This window comes from Nomascus leucogenys, chromosome 3, assembly GCF_006542625.1.
Source record: "Nomascus leucogenys isolate Asia chromosome 3, Asia_NLE_v1, whole genome shotgun sequence".
Classification (NCBI taxonomy): domain Eukaryota; kingdom Metazoa; phylum Chordata; class Mammalia; order Primates; family Hylobatidae; genus Nomascus; species Nomascus leucogenys.
The window spans coordinates 66,890,039-66,915,461 of NC_044383.1; the positions used below are offsets into that span (position 1 = coordinate 66,890,039).

At 40.5% G+C, this 25,423-nt stretch overlaps 2 pseudogenes; one reads left to right on the forward strand and one right to left on the reverse strand.

The window, feature by feature from the left end:
* Positions 1 to 851: 851 nt before the first annotated feature.
* Positions 852 to 1,225, forward strand: LOC105738981 (annotated as a pseudogene).
* Position 1,226: 1 nt separating this feature from the next.
* LOC100582104 lies at positions 1,227 to 3,072 on the reverse strand (annotated as a pseudogene).
* Positions 3,073 to 25,423: the final 22,351 nt, after the last annotated feature.

Genomic DNA, 25,423 nt, shown 5'->3' on the forward strand with positions numbered 1-25,423 from the left:
CATCCTAGTATGTGTGAAGTAGTAACTCATTGGGTCTTGATTTGTATTTCCCTAATGACTAACAGCTTGGCACATCTTTCATGGGCTTATTGGCCATCTGTGTATCTTCTCTGGAGAAATGTCTATTCAAGTCCTTTGCCCATTTTTGAGTTGCGTTGTCTTTTTTTTGGACAGGGTCTTGCTCTCTCAGGCTGGAATGCAGTGGCATATCCACGGCTCACTGCAGGCTCAGCCTCCAGAGTAGCTGGGACTACAGGTGTGCACCATCATGCCTGGTTTTAACATTTTTCTTTTCTGTTTTTTTTTTTTTTTTTTTTTTTTTTTTTTGAGACTGAGTCTCACTCTGTCACCCAGGCTGGAGTGCAACGGTGTGATCTCGGCTCACTGCAACCTCTGCCTCCCAGGGTTCAAGCAATTCTCCTGCCTCAGCCTCCTGAATAGCTGGGATTACAGAAGCCCGCCACGACACCCGGCTAATTTTTGTTTTTTTAGTAGAGACAGGGTTTCACCATGTTGGCCAGGCTGGTCTCAAACTCCTGACCACAGGTGATCCACCCACCTCGGCCTCCCAAAGTGCTGGGATTACAGGCATGAGCTATGATACCCAGCTTCTTCCCAAATTTTAAAAGGTTTTAGGATGCAATTTAAGATGACCCCACATTTTGATAATTTCCTATATTCTGACACCTAAAGCCTACATATAAAAAACACTTGCCTATTTGGCAAGATAGAATTCACCTTTTAGGATAATTAAATGAAAGTCAGAGCCTGGGCCAGCTCCGGCGAAGTTAGACCCTCGGAGCTGGTCTCGGACTGCCGGGGCGTCACCCCTTCAGGGACCCCCGCTGACCATGGCAGTATTTCACGACAAGGTGGAAATTGAGGACTTCCAATATGACGAGGACTCGGAGATGTATTCCCTGCCCATGTGGAGATAACTTCTCCATCACCAAGGAAGAGTTGGAGAATGGGGAAGGCGTGGCAATGTGTCCTAGCTGCTCTCTCATTATAAAAGTGATACATTGGAACGGGATCAGATCAAGATCAGATTGCTAATGGTGAAACCGTCCACAAAAAAAAAAAAGTGCCCTATCAGCACAAAAAAGGAAAGAGAAAAATCATGAAGAAAAAAAAAAAAAAAAAAAAAAAAAAAAAAAAAAAATATGACAAAGATCAGTTTGCGTGTGGAGAAACAGTCCCAGTGCCTTCAGCCAACAAGGAATGAGTTAAATGCTGAGGAAGCCTTCAGGAATCTGAATCCTGAACAGCTGGAAATGAGCCCAGATAGAAATTTCAAATGCAAAGCTCCTGGCTTCATGGAGACAACCATTTGTGATTTGCTGTTCTGTAGGCGTGTTGTGGATTCTTTCCATCAACTGCTGATTTCATCTTCAGGAAGCAAGTCCATAACATGACGTATCTGGAGTTTGTGCTTAGAACCTTAAATTGGAAGCGTTCTTAATTATCCATCTAAATTTAAAAGAAGATAATTTCAAAAAAAAAAAAGGAAGGAAGAAAATAATCATCCTCAGATGACATAACCAGGCACTCGCGAGATCTTCTAAACTATTTTCACACAGTGATGAGGCTAGTCCCAGCGTCCGCCTTCACTATGAACAGTTGGGCAGAGGCAGGGTTAAGTTATGGTTCCATCTGGACCTTGCAGGGCCCGCCCACAACCCGTCTCCTGGGAGTTGGGGCAGCTTTTTAAGAGAATCTCCATGTCTTTCCTGGATGTATTTCAGGAATGTTATGGTCCACTGCAGAGTTGTGGCCTTGTCAGTCTCAGCATTGCAGAACGGCACTAAGAGATTCAACTCATCACAGCAAATGCGGATTCTGTGCCTTCTATCTCTTTCCATTCGGTTATGCCTCTCCCTACGCTGAGACCTTCCTCCCTGGGGCCCACTCTGGGCCTGCTCCCCCACGTTTGCCTGTGAGGACTCCGAGGACTGCTGAGCACCTTGTGTGGCGGTGGCGCCTTTGCCCACATTCTGAATCTCTGCAAGGGCTCTTCGCTCTACATTTGTGCCCAACTGATGCATTCTACTCGGATTCCTCTTCAGTGCTTGTTTGCATAGCACTTCTTCTCCCACTTTAATCCAAACTTGCTCAGGCAAAGCTTTGTTCCTACTACCTAACGTCTGTTTAGTGGATTCAATTTCTGGCTGATAACAGAAAGAAAATGCTCTAGGCAATCCAATATCCTGGTGCTTGGCAGCTTCAAGTATAGAACATGAGTTACTAGAACTCTGCGTCTGTGAAACATTAGAATTTCCACTAGTAGAGCAATCATTTGTAATAAACAGTGGGTATGTAAATTGCAAAGCAGTAGTTGTAGCAGCAGTTTTATTTTTCACTAATGTTGTACATTTGTTTTGTTGCTGGTGAAGAGGAACATTCATTAATTCAGATGGATGTCGAATGAGAGCTACCAAATTGTTGAGCGCCACGCCTGGCTCGGGTGGCTGGGTGCCACGTGGCGCAGGCGGCGGCTCAGCGGGGATGCTGTTGAAGCGGTCCTCCAGGCGGACGCGCATGGCTGGCTTGGCCCGGGCCTCAGGCACGCCCTCGGGTCCAGCTGCGCCTGCGCCCTCCCTGGCGGCGCCGTCCGCCCGGGGCCCTCGCTCCGTCTCCGCCCCCAGACGACTTCTCCACCATGCCCGCCTCGTTCAGCATCATGCACAGCTCCTGGAAGTCGATGTGGCTCAGGCAGGGTGCGTCGACCACCAGCGCGGACGGGCACAGCACGGGGTACATGGGCGCCGCGCCCCCCAGACCACCCACCGCGAAGGCGTCCGCGCCTGCGCCTGGGCCCGCCGCCGCTAGCAGCGCCGAGTTGAGGCACCTCTCCAGCTCGCCGTCAGCCGCCGTCTCCATGTGCGAGTAGAGGATGTGCTACAGCTGCGTGTACTCCACCTCCGTCATCTCCACCAGGCTCAGGTGGGTGGTCGTGAAGCTCAGCCCCAGCTCGCCCAGCGCCGCATCCCCGCCACCCATGCCCTCGAGGCCCGCCTCGCCGCCTGCCGCGCCTGCCTCCGGCAGCGGCTCCCGCAGTCTGGGGCCCGACATGGCGGCGTGGCATGGCCCAACGGCAGCGAGGGCGACGCGGGCGGCGAGGGCGACGCGGACGGCGGGAGGCGGGAGGCGATCCCCGGCCCCAGCACTACTCTGTCCAGTCCTTTTTAAGTTGGTGGGTGAGCTTGGTGAGGTGTGTTTTTAAAAGACCATTAGTCCATTCTACCTTTCCTGAAGATTGAGGATGGTAAGGGATATAAAGGTTTCACTGAATATCAAAAGCCTGAGAAACTGCTTGGGTGATTTGACTAATAAAAGCCAGTCTCTTATTGGACGGTATAGAGGTGGGAAGGCCAAACTGAGGAATTATGTCTGACAGAAGGGAAGAAATGACCGCAGTGGCCTTCTCAGACCCTGTGGGAAAGGTCTCTACCCAGCCAGTGAAAGTGTCTATACAGACCAAGAGGTATTTTAGTTTCCTGACTCAGGGCATGTGAATAAAATCAATTTGCCAGTCCTGGGCAAGGGCAAATCCCTGAGCTTGATGTGCAGGAAATGGAGGGGGCCAGAACAATCCCAGAGGGATAGTAGAATAGCAGATGGAACACTGAGAAGTGATTTCCTTGAGGATAGATCTCCATGATAGAAAGGAAGTGAGAGGTTCTAAGAGATGGGCTAGCAGCTTGTAACCTACATGGAAGAGGTTATGAAATGATGACAATAGAATGGGCCTGTGAGGCTGGAAGGAGATATTTTCCTTGGTCCAGGAACCATTTGCCTTGTGTGGGAAGAGATTGATAGGCAGAAGTTTCATTGGGGAGTAGGTGGGAGTGGCCAGATTAGAAGAATAACTGCCATGAGGGATAGAAGTTGGAACGCTAGCTGCTTTTTTAGCTACCTTATCAGAATAAGCATTGTCCTGAACAATGGGATCTGATGCCTTTTGATGGCCCTTGCAGTGAATGACTCCAGCTTCCTTTGGAATTAAAGCAGTCTTGAGAAGAGTTTTTATTAAAGAGACATTAATGATGGAGGACCCCTGCATAGTGAGGAAATTTCTTTCTGCCCATATAACAGCATGGTGGTGCAGGATATGGAAGGCATATTTAGAGTCAATATAAATATTGACATGTAGTCCTTTTGCAAGAGTGAGGGCTTGAGTTAAGGCAATGAGTTTGACTTGTTGAGAGGTAGTGGAGGGGGCAGAGTGGTAGCCTCAATGATAGGTGTGGAAGATACTATAGAATAGCCTGCCTTTGCTGGTGAGTGGCGATTAGGCCTGGTGGAACTGCCATCAATAAACCAAATGTGTTCAGGGTGAGGAACAGGAAAGAAAGAAATATGGGGAAATGGGGTGAATGTCAGGTGGATCAGAGAGATACAGTCATGGGGGTCAGGTGTGGTATCAGGAATAATGTGGGAGGCCAGATTGAAGTCCAGGCCAGGACTCTTTGTGGAAGACTCAACAAAGAGTGAGTATAGCTGAAGGGGCTGGGGAGCAGAAAGTATATGCATCAGGAGGGAGGAAGAAAATAGATTTCGGAAGTTATGAGAAGTGTAGAGGGTGAGTTGAGCATAGTTTATGATTTTGAGGGCCTCTAAAAGTATTAGGGCAGTGGCAGCCACCACACACAGACTTGAAGGCTAGGCTAAAATAGTAAGGTCAAGTTGTTTGGATAAAAAGGCTACAGGGTGCAGTCCCAGCTCTTGTGTAAGAACTCTGGCTTGACTGAAGTAATGGGGGCTCTCTGTGAAGCCTTGCAGCAGTATAGCCCAGGTAATTTGCTGAGCCTGATGGGTGTCAGGGTCAGTCCAAGTGAAAACGAAGAGAGGCTGGGATGAAGGGTGCAAAGGAAGAGTAAAGAAAGCATGTTTGAGATCCAGAACAGAATAATGGGTTGTAGAGGGAGGTATTGAGAAAAGGAGAGTATATGGGTTTGGCACCATGGGGTAGATAGGCAAAACAATTTCATTGATAAGGCACAGATCCTGAACTAACCTGTAAGGCTAGTCCGGTTTTAGGACAGGTAAAATGGGGGAATTGTAAGGAGAGTTTATAGGCTTTAAAAGGCTATGCTGTAACAGGCAAGTGATAACAGGCTTTAATCCTTTTAAAGAGTGCTGTGGGATGGGATATTGGCATTGAGTGGGGTAAAGTTGATTAAGTTTTAATGGGATGGTAAGGGGTGCATGATCAGTAGCCAAGGAGGGAGTAGAGTTGTACTATACTTGTGGATTAAGGTGAGGAGATACAAGGAGAGGATGTGAAGGAGGCTTTGAGCTGGGGGAAAAGGTGGCAATGAGGTGTGGCTGTAGCCTAGGAATAGTCAGGGAAGCAGATAATTTAGTTAAAATGTTTTGACCTAATAAGGGAGCTGGGCAGGTGGGGATAACTAAAAAGGAGTGCTTAAAAGAGTATTGTCTAAGTTGGCACCAGAGTTGGGGAGTTTTAAGAGGGTTAGAAGCCTGGCCATCAATACCCACAAGAAAAGAAGGTAATGTGGAGTGGGTAGCCTCCATATTGATTAAGAAGGGGATGGACTTATCTTCCACAGTAAGAGTTACCCGAAACTTGGCATCCATGATGGTCTAGGGGGTTTCCGAGGCAATTGGGAATCATCAGTGTTCAGCTGCTAAGCTGAGAAGATCTGGGAAGGAGTCAGTCAGAGAGCCTTGGGCCAGAGTTCCAGGGGCTGTGGGAGTGGCTGCCAGTGAGTTGAACAGTCCGATTTTCAGTGGGGTCCCACAGAGATGGGACATGGCTTAGGAGGAATCCCAGGCTGCAGGCATTCCTTGGCCCAGTGGCCAGATTTCCAGCACTTGTAGCAAGCTCCTGGGGGAGGAAGTTCTGCAGGAACCCCTGGCAGCTGTGGTTCAGGTGTTTGGAGTTCTTGTGTGCTGGAGATGTGGCTGGGGTTTGTCTCAGAGTGGAGGCAAGGAATTGCAACTCAGAAATACATTGCTACTTGGCTGCCTTTACTCTGTTATTGTACACCTTGAAGGCAAGTTTGGTTAAGTCCTGTTGTGGGGTTTGAGGGCTGGAATTTAATTTTTGGAGTTTTATTTAATGTCGGGAGTGGATTGGGTAATAAAATGTATATTGAGAATAAGACGGCCTTTTGACCTTTTAGGGTCTAAGGCTGTAAACTGTCTCAGGGTTGCTGCCAAACGAGCCAAGAACTGGGCTGGGTTTTTATATTTGATGAAAAAGAGCCTAAATGTAACTGATTTGGGAGGGGTCAGATAAGGAAAAAGGAGCATTAACCTCGACTATGCCTTTAGCTCCAGCCACCATTTTAAGAGGAAATTGCTGGGCAGGTTGGGGAGGGCTAGTGGCAGAATGAAACTGTAAGCTGGACCGGGTGTGAGGAGGGGAGGTGATAAAAGGATTATAAGGTAGGGGAGTGGAGGCTGAGGAAAAATAGGGACCTAGGTCCGTCTGGCAGGGAGCAGCCTGAGGTGGAGGGGAGAGGTCAGATGGGTCCGTAGAAAAGGAAGATTCAAAAGACTTAGAGATGCTTGGGGTTAGGACTGAAGGGACAGGCGGGAGGGAAAGAAAGAAGATTTGGGATGAGTTGCATTGGGAACAGAGACTAGGGAGGGACTGATGTGTAAAACAATGCCTGCACGTCAGGCAACTCAGACCCTTTCCTCATTTTATGACAAGAATTATTTAGGTCTTGTAGGATGGAAAAATCAAAAGTGCTGTTTTCTGGCCATTTAGAGTCATTATCAAGTTTGTATAGGGGCCAAGCGGCATTGCAGAAGAAGATAAGCCATTTAGGTTTTAGGTCAGGTGAGAGTTTAAGAGGTTTTAAGTTCTTGAGAACACAGGCTAAGGGAGAAGAAGGAGGAATGGAGGGTGGAAGGTTGCCTATACTGAAGGAGGCAAGGCCCGAAAAAAAAGAAGTTAGAGACATGGAGAGAAGGGGTGGGAGGTGCTTGCCCCCCAGGAAAGAGGAGAGAAAAGAAACGGTAGAGACATGGAGAGAAGGGATGGGGGGTGCTTGCCCCCAGGAAAGTGGAGAGAAAAGAGAAGGTAGAGACATGGAGAGAAGGGGTTGGGTGAGCAGCCGTGGGCTGCAATGCAGATGAGCAGCCAAAGCAGGCGTCCCTGCAATTGACTTGCCACCAAGGGAATGTGGGTGAATGACCAAGGCAGGCATCCCCACAGTGATCAGACACCAATGAAATGTGGTTGAATAATCAGGCAGGCATCCCCATGTGATTAAACACAAAGGGAAGACTGTCTTCCCCAGTCCATCACTGGCGCCGGAGTTTTGGGTCCACGAATAAAACACGTCTCCTTTGTCTCTACCAGCAAAGGAAAGGAACTGAAATTAAGAGAAGGGAGAGATTGAAGTGTGGTGCCAAGATTGAAAGGAGAAAGAGGTTGAGGGACAGTGAGAGAGGTTGGAGAAGAGAGTAAAAAGGGGCCGCTTACCCCATTTAAGATTGGTGAGATGTTCCTTGGGCTGGTTGGTCTGAGGACCAGAGGTCATAGGTGGATCTTTCTCACCAAGCAAAAAGCAGGAGGACAGGGGATTGATCTCCCAAGAGAGGTTCCCTAATCGGAGACACGGCACCAAATTTCACTAGTGTCCATGTGAAGAGACCACCAAACAGGCTTTGTGTGAGCAAAAAGGCTGTTTATTTCACCTGGGCGCAGGTGGGCTGAGTCCGAAGAAAGAGTCAGCGAAGGGATTTAGAAGTGGGCCATTTTATAGGATTTGGGTAGGTAGAAGAAAATTAGTCAAAGGGGGTTGTTCTTTCTCAGGCAGGGGTGGGGGTCACAAGGTGCTCAGTGTGGGAGCTTTGGAGCCAGCATGAGCCAGGAGAATGAATTTCACAAGGTAATGTCATCAGTTAAGTCAGGAACAGGCCATTTTCACTTCTTTTGTGATCCTTCAGTTACTTCAGGCCATCTGGATGTGTATGTACATGTCACAGGGGATATGATGGCTTAGCTTGGGCTCAGAGGCCTGACGCTTTGACCCAAAGAACAGCAGGATTGCAGCCTGGAATATTGGAAAAGTAAATGAATTGCTTTAGTCAGAGCATAGACAGGAATCGGAAGCCAAATCATTTTATATGTGTATGAGTCCCAAAGTTGGAAAGAAAATAATTTTGTTATAGCTTTTGATTTTCAAAAGAACTGTTTTAGAATTTGAGACCAAACATGGAGGACAAGAAAAAGTTCAAGAAAGTTAATCAGAGAGCTTAGAAGGATGCAGCGTGAAACATAAAGACGATTTGTTTGTACATGCAAAGATAACAAAAGCCTTCCTGATCAAGGAAGGAACAAGCTTTGGAGAAAATCAAAAGGAATCTGAGCAGGGTTTAAATGTTGCCTCGGTTCTTGAGAAGGTGCCACTGTTTCCACCTTTCAGGAGAGGATAATTGGGTGTGGTTACAGCCCTTCACCTGACTTAATTTGTATGAGTGTACCTGTCTTCTTATTGAGAAAATAAAGGCTAATAGCTCCACCGGTAAAAAAATTCTTGAAGCAATAAGAAATTATTTTGTGAAAGAAACCCTTTTAGCAATTCCAAATGTTATGTCCAGGGAACCACAATTTTTGACTTAGCTTTGTATGTGTATGTCCCCATTACATTATAAACTCTTCACACATTGGTGGAAATATGGCACACGCTTTGTATACATGATCCATAATTGTTAGTTAAATGAATAACTAAACTTCATAATGTAGCTTATCTTCACTTCTGTGGTTATGCAATTGGTAGAACTGGAAGAAAGCAGGATTTTCAGGGAGTTACAAAAGTCAGAGTTTGCCAATAACATAGTCCTTTAGCTTCAATTTGCACTCAAGAACACCATCCATAAGTATTTAAAACATTTTAAATATATGTTTTATGTCATTTTCACATTAGCTTAAATATTATTTATATCATATAATTTTACCAATCAAAAAAAAATTAATCAAAATCAATTCTCAAATTAAATTAGATTTTCCATTCTGATATATTTTCTTAGTAAGTTCAAAGAGATTGCTATAGTTAATCCTGGCAAATGTGTGAATCATTCAATTCAACTTGGAGGGAAGTCTATTCCTGTATGCCCTCTTAGAGTTAAGTTATATTCTATGACATCTTGTATACTCTGAGGTTGTTGAGGCCTGTATCTGTGGTTTATGCATCGAAGCAGAAACAGGGTAAACACTTATACAACTGTCTTAATAGTTGTAGAGACTGGTGTTTCCATGTTCATCTTTATTTTAACCCAGTGTGGATTCTAGCTAGGAATGAAAGAATCAACTCTGCGGGTCTTTTTAGCTCTACAACTGTGTATAGGTGTGTAGATTCACACTGAGTTATTGATTCACCTACTTAGCTACCACCATTCCCTTCACAAAGGCATCACAAATGCTGTCCAAAACTGGTATTGAAGAACTCCAAAGGTCAGCTGAAGAACACAGAGAATTCTTTTTGCTGAATGTCTGCGGGATATGTTTTGCTTTCCTTTACTTACTCCTTTTGGAATTAATTATGACACATTTTTCTTTTTTTAGCATAAACCCATCAGTATTCTCAGAAACTATGAATACATTTTTATTCACCTAGGTACATTGAATATCCCATATCTCACAGAATGAAACAGATTTAGCATTACACTTGCTTTTTTTAAAAAAAGAGGTGTTATTTTATTAGTTATTAGTTTATTAGTTATTAGTTATTTTCTAATGTAATTCTAAATATAATTTTCTCCCAAAACTATATTGAATACAAGTGTGTTTTGAAAGCACTGATTTTAAGTATTTGTATTTGTTTTATATCACAGGAAATAGTAGCTGCAAATTTAGAGACAGATTCTTACTTTTCTAAATTGATTTATAATATTTTTCAAGAAATATTTGTGCTTAATACTGCTTCTTGAGCAAATTACATTTGGATTATCATTGGTTTATTTCATAATCTAGTTGTGAATCTCTGAGACATGAAAAGGCATATAATAATTTTTCAATTTGAATTACAATTTTTGTATGTATTTAAAGTATGTATAATATATTAAAACTCTATACTAATATCTAATATATTAAATTGCATACATATTAAATATATGCATACACAGACATTCTCACTTAAAGTAGTAACATGGAAAAAAGTCTATTGACTATGCCACGTTTTTTTCTAATGAGTTTCATTAGAAGATTTACAAATTATTCTATAAGAATTTTTGTTTGTTTGTTTATTAGTTTGATTTAGATTTTAACTTTCTGGTATACTTGGAAAAGTCAGGTCCTTTGTCTTACTAATTTATAAGCCAAAAGTTGAAGCTTTGAAGTAAATATAATAAATCCTTCCTTGAAATAATAAAAAAGACTAAAAAAATAGTTAATGACTACATAATGAGGTATGTTTTCCCCTGAGGAATTAAAATGCTTACCATTTTATCTCTAAGTTTCAGAATTAAATAAACAATATGTCTATCCAATATGAAAGAACCAGATATTTGGTTTCATATGTTAATAGATAGTTGATAGAACCTATTTTCACTGCTATAAAATATCTGACTGGTATCAATGAAGACAATGTATTTTACGGATATTAAGCCATGTAAATCCAACTGACTTCCTCTTGTTTTTTATAAATCTTTCACACATTTCATTTTTCTCAGATATTTCTTATAGGGCTCCCAGCACAAAACAAATTATTGCCAACTTTAATTTCTTAATGATTTAAGTCCCTATTAAAAAAGAACTACAGCCACTGATTTAATTGTAATTACTCTACTTCAGTTTCTAGTTCTTTGATATTCAAGTTAAATAATTGTTCTGACACATTATGGATAAATTTTAATAGCATCCTTTCTAAAAGGCTTATGTGATCCAAGAAAGAGACATGTTTCCAGGTTTTCTATTCCTTGTCATCTATTTGTATTCAATACATTTCCCTTTGAGTAGTAGAAGTTACAGAAGTTTTAAAGGCAGATTTTGAAATTGACATTGGTGTAGAATAATTTCTACAAACTTGCTGCATATTAAATTTCTTCACAGAAATCAGATAAATGTTTGGTAGATGATAAAATGAACTACACATTCCCTTTTATGAGTCAGTTTCTGCCTCCAGCTTACTAATGACTATAACTCATTACCATAGATGGTGCCCTGTAATTTACAGAATGAGCAAAATTCCCACTCTGTGAACTAATTAAGCACCAAATCAGATCATTTTTACTTTAAGGAAAATTTCTCATTATCCACACTTTTTCTAAGGCAAGCCTAAGCCCTGTTTCCTCCTGACTGCCAGGAAGATTTGTAGGTAGTAAGAGAAATGCAGGAAAGCCACAGGTCATGGGCAATTGCCTGGACTGCTGAATTGTTTAGGTAAGTCACTAACAACTTCTGAAAGAGTTCTAAGGCCAGTTAAATGTGTTATTCCCATTAAATGATTTACACCTAATAATTTAAGGTGCAAATTTTGACCTGTAAGACTGAAAAAACTGGGACAGAAGAACCAATTTAGGTTAAGTATCTTATAGTGTTTTATCCATTGTGGGATATGATGAGGTTTCTCTTCAAATAGCCTGATCAATCCTTTATTCTTTAATTCATAGTACCCCCCTACTCCTTTTTTCCTTTTCCTCTTTTTTCTTCCTTTCTGCCTTTGTTACATGCCCAGACACGCCACAGTACCAGGTGTTATCAGTACCAGCTCACATTCCTTTCCTTATTTGGAAAGAATACTAGCTCTCTAGCTCATTGCAGACACCCCTTCCCCCTTTCTCCTCTCTCCCTTACGTGCCCACCTTATCTAAACAAATTTCAAATGTTTAGACCACCAGGACTAGTTTAGATTGTGCGGTCTGACCCCGGCCAATGGGGAACGTGTACAGGGTCAGGACTTGTGTCAGGAATAAAGGCTCTCGTGCCTCTTTGTTCAGGTGTGCTCTCATGGTGACTGGCCAAAGAGAAGCACCCCTCTGTGCAGAAGTAAAATTACTTTGCTAAGAATCCTGTGTTTGAGTGTTCAGTTTCCTTAGGATTTTGAACGTTATTCCCAACATTCATAAAAAGGCACTTAGAATGAAAGACCCTCTGCTGATAATGAAAAATGTTAATAGATATTTTTCCAACCCGGAGGAAGCTCTATTCTGATTTAAGAGTCCCCAATCAAAGTAAGCCACTTAAAATAGCCCCATTTAAAAAAAAATATTTAAAATAGCTCAACCTTCTTTGGTAAATCACACATTTTACCTATTATATCTTTTTTATTGCAAATTGTGTAAATCTATATATAATATGCTATAAATTTTAAAAGAAAAACCAGAGGAAAGCTGTTAGAATTAGAATGGTAAAACTTTTAGTCTGTTTAGAAGATAGTATACTCTTGTTGTCTTTTCAGATGTTTTCTGACATCTTTTAAAAAACATAGTGATTACTTTCCATGCCATTTTTTAAAAAGTCATTTGTTCTTTCACCATATTTTTGTTCATGCAAATAACTAGTTCTTTTTTCTTAATAGTATCATTATTTTTTACTGGCATTGTTGAAACAGATACCTGAATATATGTTAATAAAAATATTAGAATTATTAATTTTTAAATGTTCTCTGAGACTGACTCTCACTCTGTCACCCAGGCTGGAGTGTAGTGGCATATCTCAGCTCACTGCAACCTCTGCCTCCTGGGTTTAAGTGATTCTCATTCCTCAGCCTCCTGAATAGCTGGGATTACAGGCTTGCACTACCACACCTTTCTAATTTTTTTGTATTTTTAGTAAAGGCAGGGTTTTCCCATGTTGGCCAGGCTAGTCTCAAACTCCTGACCTCAAGTGATCCACCCACCTCTGCTGCCCTAACTTCTGGGATTACAGGCATGAGCTACTGCACCCAGCCATTAATTTTTAAATTAATTTTAAACTCCCATATGGAAATGGGGCAGGCCAGTTTTCACTAAAAACTATTTCAGTACTGACTGAGTAGTTAAGCTAAATATTAAAAGCCTGCGCCCTTATACAAAGGCTGAGATGTAACAAAAGCCCATGAAGAGTTTTGCCTAGGCCTTTCCTGGGCCTTAAAGCATGATAAAATAATGAAGGAATTCTTAACAGACCCATTTAGAATTAAACACGTTTTACTGTGGGTCTGAAGAAACTCCTCAGGCCTCCAAAAACAAGTTTACTGGGGGTCTGAAGGAACTCCTTAGTGATTTAGCAGGAGATAAGATAAGGGTAGTCACCCCAGCACCTGGATCCATTTAGATTACATAAATTTACTGAGGCTCCAGAGAAAGGTCTTCAGTACACAGACCTTAGTTACACATTAAAAGGAGTTAATCACTTAGATGATTCTTTAGATGAATGCACACTTACACATATACATATAGCTTAGAAGGTATATAAGCTCTGGGAAACTTTGTAATTTTGAGTTGGTCTGGCAATAATTTCCAAGCTTTCTCTCTGTAACTGGTTACAGAAATAAAAACTCTCTTCCTCCCGAGTTCACCTGCATCTCATTATTGGGCCACAAGAAATAGTAGCCGGACCATCAGTTTGGTCTGGTGACAGAAATTTTCAAGTATAGTTTCTGTCATCTCAAGCTAAACATTAAAGAACACCTTCAAATAGTTTAATATAAACTTCAAAAAGTTTAATATAAAATACAGTTTAATAAAAACACCTTCAAATAGTTTAATATAAGCTTGAATAATTTAATATAAACAAATTTTGTTTACAATTTGAAGAAATCTCCAGTTTATGACACTAACTTTTTCAGTTTTGATGGGCGAATACAGCCAGTACTATAAAACGAGGTGCTATTTCAATGCAGAAAAATAGAATAAGCAATGATTTACTGGTTGTGTTTATGTGTATGCTTATATAACCAAATATAGCAAACTCTTTCAATAAATGTTGATGCAGTCTAACCAGCACCTTTTAGCTCCTTTTTTGTTTGTAAAATAATCAGTCTTTATTCTGTTTAGTCGAAGCCAACCATATTAATTGTTGCCAATTTTTTTTTTCTTTTGAGAAACCTAGAGTTAAGCCAATTAGTACACAGCATTCTCCTAGAGATTATTTGTTCAAGAGAGGGTAAATGGACCAATCAGGCTGAACATAGGGACTTACATTCCATACTTAGAAGAAAGTTTCTCTTTCTTACCATACTTGAACAAAATACATGTTGCCCAGTAGGTGCTGGTAGGCATCTTTTGCTCAAGAGCAAAGCCAAAGTCAATACCAAATAAATAAATAAATCATGAGAAGTGGAGAGATATGGAACCAAAGCCCTAATGGCATCAGGTCAGGATCTTGTTCTACCTCTGGACTTCTTGCTCTGTGAGATAAGAAACATTATCATATTTAAGATTCCTTTTACTTTGTAGGCAAAAGTATCCTAAGTGATATGGCGTCTTAAGTATGTTTTTAAGTAAGTAGTTGTAGCACCTATTTAATGTTAAAAATTTACATTTATTGAATTCATCCATTCATTTTAATACTGCAGATGACTTCTACATTAGCCTAATAAAACAAAGACAAGCCATTTTAATCTTCCAGTGACCTGACTAGTGTGAGTACTTACTACCTATTACTTACAAATGGCACCAAGTTCCCAATGCCTCTATCCTAGGGCAGGATACTCTGAGAGTAGGCCATTATCCACTCAGGATGAGTGTCAATGTCTATTGTTATGAGATGAGTAGCTCCTTTTGGCCAGCTAATTGACTTCTAGATCTTTAAGATTATTGTTAAAAAGTCTTAAGAAGTTAACTTTGGGTCAAAAAATCATGCACTTAAGATTCCCCCTCGACCTCAAGCATGCACAGTGCCTTCCACTACTGTTTCTCCTCTTCTTTCAATCATACATTTAACCCTGACGGATTCATAATAAAATCTCCTATCAATTTTGTTATATCAGTAATGTGAATTTATTTCTCATTAATTTATTTTATTCTAAGACTTCTACAAGTAAAATTTTATCAGCTCAACTGTTTCATTTTGCTTCAGGTAACAAGTGAATAATGCACTGAAATTAAAATATCATTATGACCAAGTCTCACTAAATTGTACCAAATGAGCTCATATTCACTTTATCACATATATATATCTAAGCCCAAATATACGTAATGTCTAAATTTAAATACCTTCAACATGAATATTACTAATATATTTTACCAAGAAGAGGTTATAGTAATATCCTTTAGTAATATCTCAGTATAAACAAGCTGATAACTTGTTCTTTTCTCATAAATGTAAAATTATAAAAGAAGGTTTTGGGGGGGTTGTTGTTTTTTCTTAACATATATGGAGTTTAGGAAGACAAAAGGAGTTTTAGGCAATCTCTTACACATCAAATAAACTTCTGAATACTTTCTAAATGCATGTGAATTTTAGATGCTAAAGTGCATACATGGCTTGATATGGTTTGGCTGTGTGTAACCCACCCAAATCTCATGTTGAATTTTAATTCCCATTGTTGGGGGAGGGACATGGTAGGAGGTGATTGGATCATGGGAGCAGATTTTCCCCTTGCTGATATACTGTGATAGTGAGGTCTCACAAGATCTGATATTTTTAAAGTATGGGGAATTTTCTGTCACTCTCTCTGTCTCTCCTGGCAAAATGGGAAGAAGGTGCTTGCTTCCCATTCACTTTCTGTCATAATTGTAAGTTTCCTGAGGTGTCCCAGTCATGCTTCTTTTTAAGACTGTGGAACTGTGAGTCAATTAAATTTCCTTTCTTTATAAATTACCTAGTCTCAGGAAATTCTTTACAGGAGTGTGAAAATGGAATACAAAAAAATTGGTATGGGGGGGTGAAGCATTGCTATAAAAATATCTGAAAATATGGAAGTGACTTTGGAACTGGGTAATGGGCAGAGATTGGAACAGTTTGGAGGGCTTAGAATAGACACGAAAGTGGGGGAAAGTTCAAAACTTCCTAGAGACTAGTTGAATGCTTGTGACCAAAATGCCAATAGTGATATGGACAGTGAAGTCCAGGCTGAGGTGGTTTCAGATGGAGATGAGCAACTTATTGGAAAGTAGAGTAAAGGTCACTCTTGCTATGCTTTAGCAAAGAGACTGGTAGCATTTTGCCCCCACTTTAGAGATCTGTGGAACTTTGAACTTGAGAGAGATGTTTTAGGGTATCTGTTGGAATAAATTTCAAAGCAGCAAAGCATTCGACATGACCTGGCTGATTCTGAAAGTGTACACTCACATGTGTGAACAAAGAGATTATCTGAAATGGAAACTTATATTTAAAAAGAAGCGGAGCATAAAAGCTTGGAAAATGTGCAGCCTGACAATGTGGTAGAAAATAACCCATTTTTCTAGGGAGAAATGCCTGTTGCAGGAATTTGAATAAGTAAAGAGAAGCCACATGTTCATGGCCAAATAATGAGAGAAATATCTCCAGGGCATTTCAGAGACCTTCACAGAAACCTCTCTCATCATAGGTCTGAAGGTCTAGGAGGAAAATAATGCTTTCATGGGCGAGGCACAGGTCCCAGCTGCTCTGTGCAGCCTCAGGACATGGTACACTGCAACCATGCTTCAGCTCTAGCCATTGCTAAAATACACCAAAGTACAGCTCGGGCTGTGGCTTCAGAGGGTGCAAGTTCCAAGCCTTAGTGGCTTCCACATGGTGTTGGGCGTGCTGGTGCACAGAAGGCAACACTTGGGGTTTAGAAACCTCTGCCTAGATTCCAGAGGATGCATGGAAATGCCTGGATGTTCAGACAGAAGTCTGCTGCAGGGATGGACCCCTCATGGAGAACCTCTACTAGGGCAATGCAGAGAGGAAATGTGGGATTAGAGCCCCCACAGAGTCTCCACTGAGGCACTGTCTGGTGGAGCTGTGAGAATGGTGCCACCATCATCCAGACCCCAGAATGGTAGATCCACCAACAGAGTGCACCATGTGCCTAGCAAAGCTGCAGACACTCAATGCCAGCCCATGAAAGCAGCCACTGGGTCTGTATCCTGCAGAGCCACAGGGGTGGAACTGCCCAAGGCCTTGGGAGGCCAGTTCTTGCATCAGCATTTCCTGGATGTGAGACATTAAGTCAAAGGAGGTCATTTCAGAGCTCTAAGATGTAATAACTTCCTGGCTGGGTTTTGGACTTGCCTGGGGCCTGTGGCCCCTTTGTTTTGGCCAATTTCTCCAATTTCAGAACAGTAACATTTACCAAATACCTGTACTCTCATTGTATCTTGGAAGTAAGTAACTTGTTTTTTATTTTGCAGGCTCATAAGTAGAAGGGACTTGTCTTGTCTCAGATGAGACTTTGGATTTGTACTTTTGGGCTAATGCTGGAATGAGTTAAGACTTTGAGACACTGTTGAGAAGGCATGATTTGCTTTGAAATGTGAAAAGGACATAAAATTTGACAGGGGCCGGGGCAGAATGGTAGGGTTTGGCTCTGTCCCCACCCAAATCTTATCTCAAATTGTAATCCCCACATGGCATGGGAGAGACCTTATGGGAGGTGATTGCACGATGGGGGCAGTTTCCCCAGTGCTGTTCTAATGATAGTGAGGGAGTTCTCATGATATCTGATGGTTTGAAAAGTGGCAGTTTTTCCCTGCGTGCTTTCTCTCTCTTGCCACCTTGAGCAGAAGGTGTCTGCTTCCCTTTCACCTTCCACCAAGATTGTAAGTTTCCTGAGGCCTCCCCAGGCATGCAGAACCATGAGTCAATTAAACTTCGTTTCTTTCTAAATTATCAGGTCTCAAGTAGTTCTTTACAGAAGTGTGAAAGCAAACCAATACATGGATGCACAGATGAATCAGAAATAAATCCTACTATCAATAAATTTAAACACACTAGAGAAAATGAAAGTTAAGAAAAATAAAAAAAAATAATTTTAATTGAAAATTACTAGCACCAAAAAATAAGTACAGAAAAAAATAAAAGATGGAAAGTGAAGTGGGAGATAACATTTGCAGTTTGGAAATGCATTAAACTTATTAAGTAATATTTTGACTAAATTCATTTTATCATTTACAGAAAGGTGAAGTTACTGTGCATTTTTAAGTTGAGATGAAAAATGTTAAGGGTGATTTAAATTTTAAAATGGGTGATTACAAATCTCTAAAGAGGTGTATAAGAAAACTGACTTTATAAATTACTTTAAGTTAAAGGTATATGAAAATATTTTTCCCTCTGTCATAAGAATGTCTTTCATTCCAAAAATTATGTTAAAAATAAGAAAATACAGCTGAAATAAGATACTCTAGAATGTTAACCATGATCAAACCAGGGTCTCTGAAACTGCATTGAACATGGATTAAATTATAAAAATTGAGGCCAGAAGACTTATTTAAATTGCTGATAACAAAAATCAATCTAGATTTCTACATTGTATGAAACCACCCTTCAAGAATGAAGAAAAGAATAGGCTTTTTCCCGATTTAACAAATCTGTAAAATTTTCACCAGTAGATCTGCACTAAAAAAGGTTAATGGAAATTTTAATTTAGTAGACTAAAAGAATGTAATTCCAGTTGAATATTCACATTTTCAGGAAAATATGAAGAACTGGAAATGATATAAAAGCAGATAAATTTAAAATAACATTTCTTCTAACTTATTAACCTAGATAAAATTGTTTAAAAATATTGTAATATTGTATTGTGTAGCATATCACTTATATGACTCTAATATGACAAGCTCTTGTATGATTATACAAGATAAGAGGTGAGTTAAATAGACCTTATACAGTAGCAACATTTTACATGTATTTAAAGTTGTTCAATATTAACTATACACTAGTCGCTGTGACTTATGACTGTAATCTCAGCACTTTGGGAGGCTGAGGTAGGCAGATCGATTGAGTTCAGGAGCTTGAGAGCAGCCTGGCCAACATAGTGAAACCCTGTCTCTACTAAAAATACAAAAGTTAGCTGGACATTATGGTTCATGGCTGTAATCCAGGCTACTCAGGTGGCTGAGGCAGGAGAATTACATAAACCCAGGAGGTGGAGGTTGCAGCAAGCTGAGATTATGTCACTGCATTTCAGCCTGGGTGACAGAGTGAGACTCCATCTCAAGAAATAAAAATATAAACAGAAAACAAATATGATATGGTTTGTCTTTGTCCCCACCCAAATCTCACCTTTCATTGCAGTTCCCATCGTACCCACATGTCATGGGAAGAAACTGGTGGGAGGTATATTAATCATGGGTGCTGCTTTTTCCCATGCTTTTCTCATGATAGTGAATAAGTCTCATGAGATCTGACAGTTTTATAAAGGGTTTTCTCCCTTTTGCTCAGCACTTCTCCTTGCTGCCGCTATGTGAAGAAGAACATGTTTACTTCCCCTTGCACCATGACTGTGAGTTTCCTGAGGATTCCCCAGCCATGTGGAACTGAGTCAATTAAACTTCTTTTCTTTATAAATTACCCAGTCTCTGGTATGTCTTTATTAGCAGCATGAGAATGAACTAATACAGTATATTGGTACCAATAGAGTGGGGTACTTCTCTTAAGATATCAGGAAATGTAAAAGTGTCTTTGGAACTGGGTAACAGGAAGAGGTTGGAACAGTTTGGAGGGCTGAGAAGATAGGAAAATGTGGGAAAGTTTGGAATGTCCTAGAGACTCATTGAATGGCTTTAATCAAACTGCTGATATTATATGGACAATAAAGTTCAGGCTGACATTGTTTCAGATGGAGATTAGGAACTTGTTGAGAACTGGAGTAAAGGTCACTCTTCCTATGCAGAGACTGGCATAGGAATTTTGCCCCTCCCCTAGGGCTCTCTGGAAATTTTAACTTGAGAGAGATGATTTAGGGTATCTGGGGGAAAAATTTTCTTAGTGGCAAAGCATTCAAGAGGAAGGAGAGCATAAAAGTTTGGAAATTTTGCAGCATGCCAATGCTATAGAAAATAAAAACCCATTTTCTGGGGAGAAATTCAAGCTGGCTGCAGAAACTTGCATAAGTAACAAGGAGCTGAATGTTGCTCACAAAGACAATGGGGAAAATGTCTCCAGGACATGTCAGAGACCTCCACAACAACCCCTCTCATTACAGGTCAAGAAGCCTAGGGAAAAAAAAAATTGTTTCGTGGGCCGGGGCCAGGGCCTCCTTGCTGTGCACAGCCTAGGGACTAGGTGCTCTGCATCCCAACTGCTCCAGCCATGGCTAAAAGGGTCCAAGGTACAACTCAGGTTGTGGCTTCAGAGGGTACAAGCCCCAAGCCTTGGTGACATACACATGGTGTTGAGCCTGTGGATGCTCAGAGGTTGAGAATTGAGATTTGGGTGCCTCCACCTAGATTTCAGAGGATGAGTTCCCAGGCAAAGGTGTGCTGCAGGGGCAGGGCCCTCATGGAGAACCTTTGCTAGGGCAATGCAGAGAGAAATGTGGGGTTGGAGTACCCACACAGAGTCCCCACTAGGGCACTGTGTAGCGAAGGTGTGAGAAGAGGGCCACCATCCTCCAGGCCCCAGAATGGTCGATCCAACAACAGCTTGAACCATGTGCCTGGAAAAGCTGCAGATACTCAATGCCAGCCCATGAAAGCAGCCAGAAAGGGAGCTGTACTCTGCAAAGCCACAGGAGTGGAACTGCCCAAGGCCATGGGAGTACAACTCTTCCATCAGTTTGCCCTGCGTATGAGACATGGAGTCAAAGGAGATCATTTTGGAGCTTTAAAAATTGACTGCTCATGCCTGTAATCCCAGTACTTTGGGAGGCCAAGGAGGGCGAATCAAGAGGTCAGGATTTTGAGACCAGCCTGGCCAACACAATGAAACCCTGTCTCTAAAAAAAAAAAAATAAATAAATAAAAATTTAGCTGGGAATAGTGGCATGTGCCTGTAGTCCCAGCTATTCAGGAGGCTGAGGCAGGAGAATCACTTGAACCCGGGAGGCAGAGGTTGTGGTGAGCCGAGATCACACCACTGCACTTCAGCCTGGGCAACAGGGCAAGACTTCATCTAAAAAAAAAAAAGGATTGACTGCCCTGCTGGATTTCTGACTCACATGGGGCCTGTAGCCCCCTCATTTTGGCCAAGTTTTCCCATTTGGAATGGATGTATTTATCCAATGCCTGGCCCACATTGTATATAGGTGGTAACTAACTTGCTTTTGATTTTACAGGCTCATAGGTGGAAGGGACTTGCCTTGTCTCAGATGAGACTTTGAACTGTGGACTTTTGAGTTAATGCTGAAATGAGTTAAGACTTTGGGAGACTGTTGGGAAGCCATAATTGGTTTTGAAATGTGAGGACATAAAATGTGGGAGGGGCCAGGGGTGAGATGATATAATTTGGCTGTATTTCCAGCCAAATATTATCTTGAATTGTAGCTCCCATAATCCCCATGTATCATAGGAGGGACCCAGTGGGAGGTGATTGAATTATGGGGGCAGTCTTTGTCATGCTGTTCTCATGATATTGAATAATTCTCACAAGATCTGATCATTTTATAAAGGACTTTTTTTCCCTTTTGCTCTGCACTTCTCTTTACTGCCGCCATGTGAAGAAGGACACGTTTGCTTCTCCTTCTCTTCCCCACCATGATTGTAAGTTTCCTGAGGCCTCCCCAGCCATGAAGAACTGTGAGTCAGTTAAACCTCTTTCCTTTATAAATTAACCAGTCTCAAATATGTCTTGATTAGCCATGTGAGAATGGACTAATACAATATATTAACTATATGTTTGCTGTGAGTTTTTAAGGTTATATACTATAATTCTTACAACTCAGCCATAAAACAGAATAAAATTATGGCATTCACAGCAACCTGGATGAATTTGGAGACTATTATTATTATTATTTTTTTAACTAAATGAAGTTACTCAGGAATTGAAAACCAAACATTGTATGTTCTCATTTATAAGTGGGAGATAAGCTATGTGATTGCAAAGGCATAAGAATGATACAACAGGCTTTGGGGACTAGGAGGAAGGCTGGATGGGAAAGGATAAAAGACTACACATTGGGTACAGTATACAATGCTCAGGTGATGGGTGCACCAAATCTCAGAAATCACCATGAAAGAACTTATCCATGTAACCAAACACCACCTGTTTCCCAAAGACCTATTGAAATAAAAATAATAATACTAAAGAAGGGATATGTATTATAATTTCTAAAACTACCATTAAAGAAAAAAATACAAAGTGGAAAACAATAGATAAATTAAAACTTAATTTGACTATATATTTGATATTTCCAAACAAGGCAGAAAAAAATAAAAATGAGTAATAACAACAACAACAACAAAATCCAGGAGGAACAAATAAAAGCAAATGGTAAAATTGTAGGCCTAAATACAACTATATCAATAATTAAGTGTCACTTGACTAAGAACTACAATTAAAAGCCATAGATTATCAAAGTGGATTTAAGACAAAAAACAAATGAAAGAGAATCCTGTGCTCTATAAGATTTACATTAAATATTAAGAAACAAATAGGTTGGAAGTAAATGAGTGAAAAAAAAGGTATTTTATGCAAACAAGAAAGAAAAGAAGCCTGGAGTGGCTATATTAATGTCAAATAAGGTAGACTTCAAGACAGAATAGAATCAGAAACAAATAGGTACATTTCGTAATGATGAAGGTTTAATAAATTGGAAGAACTTAACAATAATAATAGAGCTTCAGATAAGTGAAGTAGCAAGTCCAGTATATTTGATGTTTTGGGGATTAAAACTCCTTTATTCCTCTCTCTAGATATTTCATGCCTATTAAGATAAAACTTTGAGATATTTTGCAAACATATTGGCCTCATGCAGGTAAGATTTTAGGATTCCTTCACATTAAATATCAACCAGAAAGATAAAATATTTTTGCTAATAACCTATCTAAATCTCCAGCTGCCAAGATATTTTAAAGAAAGGATTCAGTAACACACAAATACTTTTATACATTGAGTTTCCAGGACACTTTTAGCAAGTCCAATTCTTTACCCATTTGTGATAGAAAATAGAGTCTTAAAGCAGACACTTACCTTTCTGTCCTCCTTTCTATGTGAGTCACAGTTGTTTTTTGTAGTTAGCATGGTATGCTATAACAAACCTTAGGGATTGCCCCTCATAGGTATAGAAACAACCTTACCACAGAAAAAATATCCCTGTAGAAAGCCATATGAAAATAGTGTTTTGAATTCAATAGTATGACAGCTTTGGGATAAGAGAAAGAACCCATGACTGACAACACTATGAGCTTTTCTTGCTCATCTACATATAAAAAAGGTGATTTTGGGCCAGGCGCGGTGGCTTACGCTTGTAATCCCAGCACTTTGGGAGGCCAAGGTGGGCGGATCACGAGGTCAGGAGATCGAGACCATGGTGAAACCCCGTCTCCACTAAAAATAAAAATAAAAAAAAATAGCCGGGCGTGGTGGCGGGCACCTGTAGTCTCAGCTACTTGGAGAGGCTGAGGCAGGAGAATGGCGTGAACCCGGGAGGCAGAGCTTGCAGTGAGCCAAGATCACGCCACTGCACTCCAGCCTGGGTGACAGAGCGAGACTCCGTCTCAAAAAAAGAAAAAGGGTGATTTTGATGAAGGCACTAAAGATCTCCTGAGTCTCATTTCCCATATCTGTAAAAGGCAAGTGACAAAGAATGTGGTTTAAGATTTTTTCTCACCCCTGATTTTATTTATTTTATATTTTTTCTTTTTTTGTTAATTTCCTTTACTTCTGGAATACATGTGCAGAACGTGCAGTTTTGTAACATAGGTATAGATGTGCCATGGTGGTTTGCTGCACACATCAATCCATCATCTACATTAGGTATTTCTCCTAATGCTGTCTATCTCCTAGCCCCCCACAACCCAAAAGGCCCCTGTGTGTGATGTTCCTCTCCCTGTGTCCATGTGTTCTCATTGTTCAACTCCCACTTATGAGTGAGAACATGTGGTGTTTGGTTTTCTGCTCCTGTGTTAGTTTGCTGAGAATGATAGTTTCCAGTTTTATCATGTCCCTGAAAAGGACATGAACTCATCCTTTTTTATGGCTGCATAGTATTCCATGGTATATATGTGACACATTTTCTTTATACAGTCAATCATTGATGGGCATTTGGGTTGGTTCCAAGTCTTTGCTATCATGAATAGTGCTGCCATAAACATACGTGTGTGTGTGTCTTTATAGTAGAATGATTTATAATCCTTTGGTTGTATATCCAGTAATGGGATCACTGGGTCAAATTATTTCTGGTTCTGGATCCTCAAGGCATCACCACACTCTCTTCCACAATGTTTGAACTAATGTACACTACCATCAACAGTGTAAAAGCATTCCTATTTTTCCAGAACCTCTCCAACATCTGCTGTTTCCTGACTTTTTAATGAACACCGTTCTAACTGACAACAGTTTTGATTTTGTGGTTTTGATTTGCATTCCTCCAGTGACCAATGATGATGAGCTTTTTTTCATATGTTGGCTGCATAAATATCTTTTTTTGAGAAGTGTCTGTTTATATATTTCTCCCACTTTTTGATGAGGTTGTTTGTCTTTTTCTTGTAAATTTAAGTTCTTTGTAGATTCTGGATATTAGTCCTTTGTCAGATAGATAGATTACAAAAATTTTCTTCCATTCTGTAAGTTGCCTGTTCATTCTGATGCTAGTTTCTTTTGCTGTGCAGAAGCTCTTTAGTTTAATGAGATCCTATTTGTCACTTTTGGCTTTTGTTGCCATTGCTTTTGGTGTTTTCATCATGAAGTCTTTGTGCATGCTTATGTCCTGATGGTACTGCCTAGGTTTTCTTGTAGGGTTTTTATGGTTTTAGATCTTACATTTAAGTCTTAATCCATCTTGAGTTAATTTTTGTATAAGGTGTAAGGAAGGGGACCAGTTTCAGTTTTCTGCATACAGCTAGCCAGTTTTCCCAACACCATTTATTAAATACAGAATCCTTTTCCCATTGCTTGTTTTTGTCAGGTTTATTGAAGATCAGATGGTTGTAGATGTGTGGCGTTATTTCTGAGGCCTCCTTTCTGTTTCATTGGTCTAAATATCTGTTTTGGGACCAGTATCATGCTGTTCTGGTTACTGTAGCCTTATAGTATAGCTTGAAGTCAGGTAGCATGATGCCTCAAGCTTTGTTCATTTTGCTTAGGATTCTCTTGGATATTAAGTCTCTTTTTGGGTTTTATATAAAATTTGAAGAATTTTTTTTCTATTGCTGTGCAGAAGCTCTTTAGTTTAATTAGATCACATTTGTCAATTTTGGCTTTTGTTGCCATTTCTTTTGGTGTTTTAGACATGAAGTCCTTGCCCATGCCTATGTCCTGAATGGTATTGCCTGGGTTTTCTTCTAGGGTTTTTATGGTTTTAGGTCTAACATGTAAGTCTTTAATCCATCTTGAATTAATTTTTGTATAAGGTGTAAGGAAGGGATCCAGTTTCAGCTTTCTACATATGGCTAGCCAGTTTTCCTAGCACCATTTATTAAATAGGGAATCCTTTCCCCATTGCCTGTTTTT